The sequence below is a fragment of the Phocoena sinus genome, chromosome 1 (genome assembly GCF_008692025.1).
Source record: "Phocoena sinus isolate mPhoSin1 chromosome 1, mPhoSin1.pri, whole genome shotgun sequence".
NCBI classification, from domain to species: Eukaryota; Metazoa; Chordata; class Mammalia; order Artiodactyla; family Phocoenidae; genus Phocoena; species Phocoena sinus.
The window spans coordinates 163,517,972-163,526,555 of NC_045763.1; the positions used below are offsets into that span (position 1 = coordinate 163,517,972).

At 43.5% G+C, this 8,584-nt stretch overlaps 1 pseudogene; it reads right to left on the reverse strand.

Annotated features, from left to right (window-relative positions):
* Positions 1-6,342, reverse strand: part of LOC116742063 — a 59,049-nt pseudogene extending 52,707 nt beyond the window's left edge.
* Positions 6,343-8,584: the final 2,242 nt, after the last annotated feature.

The following is an 8,584-nucleotide window of genomic DNA, read 5'->3' on the forward strand; positions in this document are numbered from 1 at the left end:
GTTCATAGATCTCCATTTCCTTAGGGTCAGTTATTGGATAGATTCGGTTTTTCTGGTGGTGTCACGTTTACCTGATTCTTGGTGATCCTTATATACTTATGTTGCCATCTGTGCATTTGAGGAAGTGGTCTCCTCCTTCTGTCTTTCTCAGCAGTCGAGCAGGGCTGCTGGCTTGCTTCCTTGGGCTGTAGGATGTGCTCCACTGCTGCCCAGTGCCTGGCCAGGCTTTCTCATTTGGCAGGGCTGGAGGCTATGCTCAGCTGGTGGGCTGGGTTGATGACTTGCCTTCCTATCCAGGCAGGGCTCTAGGATGGACTCCATGGCCTGGTCAGGCCGCTGGCTGGAGACCCAAATCAGGCAGAACTGCCAACTGAGCTCTGCAACTAGATGGGGCCATCAGTTTGGCTCTGAAGTTGTGTGGAGCCACTGATGGGGATCTCTACTCAGGCGCCTCTGCTAGCAGAAACACAGTCTACCAAGATCTATTCATGAGAATCCTTGATTTTTTTCCAATACTGTTTCTTACCCTCCCTGTACAAGGGTGCCTGGTGGGTGCTAATCTACTATGCCCACATCTTGGGAAACACACTGAAAAATGAAGTTTATTTCTCTGACTCTGGTAACAAATAGTCCAAAGTGCATTCAAGCTGGTATTAACTTACCTTGTAGCCCTTTCTCATAAATATGACATAAAGTTGTGGCTGAATTTCTCACTGAAGAAAAGTCATCATTTTTTCCCTAAGATTGATTATTTAATTCCCAACAGAAAAAAGGTATATAGCATAAGGCCCCAGCAAAATTATCAAGCCTTGAGACTATCTCCAGAATCCTATTCAAGCCCAAAGCATCCCTTCTTTCCATATCCCAAGAAAAAAATCTAGATAGTGTAGGATTGAAGGTCTCAGACAGGCCTGGGTTTGGAACTAGCTCTGAATGGTTGAATGCATGGGCTCTGAAGTCAGGCTGCCTAGTTAAATCCAGTCTCAGATAATTACAGTTCTGGGACGATGGGGAAGATATTTAAAGTCTCCACCCCTCGGTTCTTCTGAATACATGGATAAATGAGGATAATAACGGGGTTGTCCTGAAGATTAAATGAGATTGCTCACATGGAGTCATTAGGGAAATGACTGAAATAGTACAGTGTTTCTCTTTCAAAGCTTGATTATTTACTCACAACTTTAAAAAATGAAACAGAACTGTAGATGTAACTAGGCAGGGTTTTTTTTTCCAGCATTTTGAATATATCATCCTACTCACTCTCCTGGCCTGCAAGGTTCTGCTGAGAAGTCCCCTGATAACCTTATGGAGGTTCCATTGTATGTGCTGAACTTTTCTCCTGCTGCTTTCAAGATTCTCTCTTTCTCTTTTTTTTTTTTTTTTTGCGGTACGCAGGCCTCTCACTGTTGCGGCCTCCCCCATTGCGGAGCACAGGCTCCGGACGCGCAGGCCCAGCAGCCATGGCTCATGGGCCCAGATGCTCCGCGGCATGTGGGGTCTTCCTGGACTGGGGCACGAACCCGTGTCCCCTGCATCGGCAGGCGGACTCTCAACCACTGCGCCACCAGGGAAGCCCTCTCTTTCTCTTTGATTGTTGATAGTTTTGGTTGGGGAACTAGATCTTGCATGCATACCACAACTAAAGATTCCCACATGCCACAGTGAAGATCCCGCCAGCCACAACTAAGACCCATCACAGCCACAATAAATGAAATAAATAAATATTTTAAAAAAATATATCTCAGTAAAGTCTTTTTTGGGTTGACACTGATTGGGGAGCTTTAACCCTCATGTACCTGGATGTCTATATCTCTCCCCAGATTTAGGAAATTCTCAGCCATCATTTCTTTAAATAGCTTTCTGCCTTTTTCTCTCTCTTCTTCTTCTGGGACTCCTGTAATGCAAATGTGGTCTCACTTGATGGTGTCCCCTAAGTCTCATAGGCTTTCTTCATCCCTTTTCATTCTTTTTTCTCTTCTGGTTGGATAATTTCAGGTGCTATGTCCTAGAGTTCATTGAATCTGTATTCTGCCTGATCTGTTCTATAGTTGAAGCTCTCCACTCCTTTTTTTTTTTCTTTTTATAGTTCAGTCATTGTATTCTTCAGTGCCACACTTTCTGTTTGGTTCTTTTTTGTTTTCTATCTCTTTGTTGAACTCTTCGTTTAGTTCTTGTGTTGTTTTCCTCATTTTGTTAAATTTTTTATCTGTGTTTTCTTGTAGCTCCCTGAGCTTCTTTTGAATTGTTCTAAATTCTTTTTCAGGCAATTTGTGGATCTTCATTTCTTTGGGGTCAGTTACTAGTTTGTTGTGCTCCTTTGGTGATGTTATATTTCCTTGATTCCTCATGACTCAATAACCTAACATAGGTGTCTGCCTTTGAAGATGCAGTCACCTCTTCCAGATGTTATGGACCGATTTCAGTAAGGAAAGAACTTGACTTGCAGGGTAAAGGGTACGGACATGCTGGAGTGCGTACTGGCCCCAGGTTTAGTGGCGAGGTGTGGCAAGCGTGGGGGCATGTGGTGGTGCCAGGTCCATGGAGGGGCATGGCATCTTGTCAGCTCAGGCAGCTGTTGTCCATGACGTTGTGATCTTTGGCATGGTCCTTGGTGGCAAGAACTATGGGGAGTCCACAGTGGCTACAAAGGCTGTTGGAGTCTTCGGTGGCACCTCCAGGTCCAGTGGCAAGGGACCAGGGCAATTGACAGTGGTGGCTGAAGCCAGAGGCATGCACGTTTGGCTGCAAGGGCTGGTTGTCTGTGTATTGACAGTGGCTGACCGCAAGCACATGTGCAGTGGCAAAGGCCAGTGTCTCAATAATACTTTTCACTCCTGGTTTGATCAACTTATCCCCACCTAGACTCTACCAAATCAATCATCATTGTGGGAAGTAATCACAGCCGGAAAGGAAGTCTGACGTGGGTTCCATTCTCAGAGCAGAGTTTATCTCACTGTCCATGTCTATTATACACCCAAAGGGCACATTTACATAACACAGCCGTTTCACAAGCCTTTCAGAAGAAAACAAGTATCTCTTTCCACACTTACTCATTTGTTATCTCCTGGGCTCATGGCATGTTATTAACACTGCTCTGCTCCTTATTCATCAAACCCAGAATAATCGTTGTCTTTGTCTTCCAAGAAATACTTCATGGCATTAACCCCTGCTATGCTGAAGAACTTCCATTTTCATTGCTGCGTATGGAAATAAACTTTCCCTTTTTTCATCAGCTAAGGTCAGCATACAGAGGTGAGGAAAACAGTGAGAAGCATGGGAGAAGACATGATGGGGTTGAAGAACAGTAGCAGATAATTTATGACTTACCTTTCCTCTCCTTCCATTTTATCTTTCAAATTCAAACTATTTTAGGAAATATCTTTCAAAGCTTAAGAGTTTCTGGGGACGTTTATAACCTACCACAGTTCCTTGACAATCAAAAGGGCACTTTTCTTCTGAACTGTGAAGACAAATTCATAGGCAGAAACATTTTTAGAAATGTAATCTCCATACCCCCAGAAATAAAATGAGAATGTGTACTTCTCAGTAGTGATTTTGACAATGCTATTTCTTACTCTACAGTTGAAGAAAAAGAAGCATATGTTGCACAAACACCTTTCAGGTCCATGGATGTGAATTTAAGAAGGTGTTTGTGAAAAACATCCCAGTTCTATACTTAAATGCCTGCAAAACACCTGCCACCACTGCACAATGTGTAATTCTTGGTGGCATTTGGTAGACTGACAACAGAAGAAATTGGTACTGGACGTACTACTGATGTCATAGAAATAATTATACTACTGAACAATTGCTGAAATCTATTTTTAACATAAATCTCAATAATAGACATATAAGAATGAAAGATTTTGTAAACCAGTTATGGGACGAAAAAGACTGTAGTTGAGAGAATTAAAGTAAGCTAGGAATATTCTTACTAAAATTGATCTCTTAAAGGTCAAGAATGAGTACTCTCTAAATCCTGTTACTTGTTATCAGTCCTCATCTTCCTTAACTTCTCTTTACCCCTCCTCTTTCTTGTAATTCTCTGCCCCCTTCTCTTCTAAAATGTCACATTCTCCTGGTTCTCTTTCTGTTTCTCTGAGTGTGCTCCTACCCTTCTCCTACCGCCCATGAACAAGTTGAGATAAATTGTTAAGAAAGTGAGCTTGGAGTCACACTTAGGGTTGAATTCCAACCTGATCATTCTTTGAGTAATCTTGGGAAATAACTGAATATCTGTACATCTCAGTGTTCTTATCTATCTAATCAAGATTATAAGTATACTACTACCATGTAAGTTCTCATAAGGACTACCCCTTTGTACAACTTCAGAGGGCCCCATTTCATTCCATGTAAGTGCCTCCCTACCCACCAGAGTTTGTATAATGTAGCAAGCATCCCAGGCTCCCTCACTTGTTTAGGATCTATGAGGGCAGACACTATGTTTTGTTCACCAAGTGCCTAGAACATTCCCTGGAGCATAATAAACACTTAATAGATATGTACTGAACATCAGCTCTGTCATCATCAGTTACTCATGTTCTTTTTACCTTTCTGTGCTACCATCCTGGCCTTCTATACTAAATGTCATATCATGGTTCAATACGGCTGCTGGAGTGCCAGCCATTGCATCTATACTCCAAGCAGCAGAAAGGAGAAAGGGAAAAAAAGTGTACTTCCCAGATAATCAATTCTCCTTAATGATCCTTCCCAGAAGTCCCACAAAATGCTTCCACTCACAACTCTTTGTCCTGAACTTAGATATGGGACCCCACTTAACTGGAAGGGATTGGGAAATATAATTTTTGGCCGGGTATATTGCTGCCTCATATAGAATCATGGTTCTGTATTTTAAAAAGAAAGGGAGAATGTACATTGGGCAGGCAACTAGCAGTCTCTGCCACAAAAGCACTTGGCACAGCTCAGAGACCACCCTTCCCAGACTCTCCTCTGTGAGGCCCAGGCCCCATGCTCTGCTTTCATGACCTCGCCACTGGGGAGAGCACCCCTCTGTGAAGAAGCTTGTCACATTTTTGGAAAAGTAAATGTCTGAGTTTTTGTTTGTTTTTTATTTTGTTTTGTGTTTGGCTCTGACAATCATTTTCCTATGACTTTCACCAATTTGTACTAGTTCTGCTCCATGAAAAAAAAAAATCTACTTTTTTCTTCAGTATAACCATGGATGGTTTATTGAGTGGTTGGATAATAGCCCTTCAAATTTTTTAAGAAAGCCATTATGTGGTAATGAAATCTTGCCTTCTTCAAACTAAATGTCTTCAGTTCTTCAAACATTTCTTCGTAAGATCCTACACTATTATTCTTACTCTACATCAGGTTCTCACTGGCCTTTATAAAACATGGCTCCCAGAACAGTGTAGGGTATTCCGGATCTGGGCCAGCCAGTGAACTTGGGGAACTAACTGTTCCTGTTCTTCCCAGCACCCGAGATTGAATTAGCTTCTTTGTCAACTGCATTATACTATTGGCTCATTTGGAGCTTGGGTCTACTAAACTTTCAGGTATTTTTCACATGAACCTCTATTAAGATGAGTTCTCTCATTTATACTTTATAATATTTTTAACCTAAATAAATTTATATTTGACCTTGTTGTACTTTCTCTTTAGTGTATTTGTTGAGATCATTTAGAATTCTGACTTTGCCGTCCAGGTATTTTCTATCTCTACCCATCCTTCCCCCGGCTTCATATCCCCTAGAGATCTGAGCAGCTTGCCTTCTACATCTTTACCTAGGTCACACCACTTAGCAGAGCATTGTTCTAGTGGTAGATGGTAAGAAACCCCCTATCTGGTTAAAACTAACCCATTGTCATGTGAGGCAGTTTCTTTCAGTCATGTTCCAGGGCTTGGGTGAATTTCATAGTAAAATACAGATAGGGTAAAGAATGGACTTTGCTAGAAATAGGAGGAAACATACAAAATGAGGGTCAGCAAGAAAAAGAAAGTATAGGTCTTTCTTCCTCCCATTGTTCTTTATGAGAGGGGGGTGGGGTCAGGGCATTGACCTCACCATGTGGTTTTGTGTTCCAGGGCAGGGACCTGGTCCCAAACTGCTTTCCCTTCTTTCAGGGCAAGTCTGAAAATAACCTTATTGGTCACCTGGCAGTCTGGATTTGGGTGCCAGCTGTTCTTAGGAGCTCCCTGCAGAAGCAGACAACCAGCACCTGCAGACCTCAGACCCATGGGATGCTGCAGCCCCATCTCCTCATGGGAGGATGCCAGGAGCACTTCCCACTGGAGAAAAGGTGCCCCAAATCCCAGCTGGATTGTTGTCCAGACAAAGTAGAGGGAATTCCCAAGGTCATTCTTGCCCACTTCTGCCATTTGCATCACACCCATTAATTAAAGATTCTTTGGATTTAGCCTTTTATTCAGCTGCAAATTCACCAAACAATCCTGACATCCAACCCTAATTAATCATCTTGTCTATAAAGAAATCAGTGAAAACCTTGGTAAATATGTAGCCCTCATCAAAGACTGGCAGCACGAGTTCCATAGGCACACATTCAATCTACCCCATTCCCAGAATAGAAGCTCTTTGAAGACAGAGACTGTGCATTATTCTGTCACCCACAGTGTTTCACTCCTGCCCCGAACAGAGTGACAGCAGCCACACTTACTGATGGTACCAAGTTAGGCACTGCACTGCTTGAATCCATTACTTCATTGACACTTCATAACTCTTCCAGGGTACCCAGGGATAATACCCATTGTACAGGTGAAGAAACCAAGGTTCAGGGAAGTTAAGTGTTATGCACATAGTATGCAGATGGGAGCTAATGGGGCTGGATTTGAGCTAAGACTGACATGCCCAAAGCCTTTTTTTTCTGTTGTATTAACTGCCTTGCAGGCTCCCAAAATATCAATGAATAATCAAGTCTGTTCATCTTTACATTTCCAGGCAGGATTGTGGACAACAATTCTGATACATGAAGATTTATGTTATCATAACAGAATCAGGTCACCATAGTCCTCCTGGGATAAGAGCCAATCCTAAACCCAGAACAAAGCTAACAAGTCTGGGCTCAGTCTGCTACCAGCTTATCACATGAGCTGTGCACCAAGGGCAAACACTCCCTTTAAACCTGTCTCTAGGAATCCATCAGCCCTACCACCCCACCTGTCCCCTGGATTAAATCTTGGGTTGAGACCAAAGCTTTTTCAGTTACTCTCCAGTAACAATAGGTTTAAGGTAATAATATGCTCAGTCCAGTCTAATATCAAAACTCCACACTCATTCAATTTAAAGTTTCTTCCCCTCTCCCAGCCACCCAGGACACTCTGGGAGTTGGACTTTTCTTTTTCTCACTCTCTACCTCATTCGTGAGCTGAATTGTAGGGCCCCTCCAGAGTGATTAATGGGGTTGGAAGGGAGCTGAGGAACAGAAAGACCCTCTGGGTGTAGCCGGGGACTTTTAGGGGTTCCTGCAAGAGCCCCCTTCCTGGAGACCACAGTCCCCTGGTGCCGGTTGTCCTCTGGCTGACTGTTAACAAGCTCTTTGCACCCATCAGCAGCCCAGGTTCTGTTTGCAACAAAGTATCTCCAGCCCTTTCCTGCTGTAGGTGCCTCATCCTGGCAGAATGTCTTCTTGGAAAAAGTTCTTTTCAGGTGACTCACAGCTGGCTGTTCAAACTTCAGAGAACCCATGTCACACTCTCCAGGGGAGTTTTCTCTAGGTGGCTCCTTTCTCTTTGGCTTAAGGAGAAGGGAAAGCCCTCCCTCCTCAGCCCCCGTGGGTGGGACAGGTGGTGGCACCCGGCATACTGGCAGCCCTCTACTGGCCTCTTGAACCACCCAGTGAATTCTAGGCCTTTTCTCATGGACCTGCTTGGTGGCTGATGAGCAAAGGGCCACAGCTGGTTTCATAGTCGCTGTGTTTGTAGTGTTGCACCTGTTATTCTTGGCTTCCGGTGCTTCTGCTAAAGCTTTAAGACCAGAGGAACAGTTGTGTTTAACATCCTCTCACACAAGTATGACACAAAAGAGATCTCAGTAAAAATTAGCAACTCAAAGGTACAGAAGGGAGGGAAATAAAGTGATCCATGAGGGTGAAAGAAAGGCACTAATAATGAGTTTGCTTATTGGGCACCTATCTCGTACCAGGCATTATACTAGGTTCTCTGCACACGCTACATCATTTAATCTTCATATCAACCCTATGGAGTACGTATTACCCCTGCCTGCACCCAGCACCCTCCTGCAATTTTACAAATGAGAAAACGGAAGTTAATACCTTTCTCAAGAACACAAGGTGACTTATCTGATTCCCAAACTCACACATTTAACCCCCCTACCACACAGCCTCCCCAAAATCAGGAAGGAGGATGACAGCTCTATGAGAACCATTAAGAAAAACACCAGTCAGTTGTCTCTAAGCCCAGAGAGAAAGAATTCAGGTTCACACTGTTTTTGAGAATGTTATTGGGGACCCCACTAACGCACGCTGCTGATTCAGTAACAGAGAGATTTGCCATCCTAGGAAACCATCGTGTCAGAACTAAACTCTCCTGCCCACCGTTCCAGGTCCCTACCAGTCATGACATTAGCCTTTCCCAGTTGCCCGAC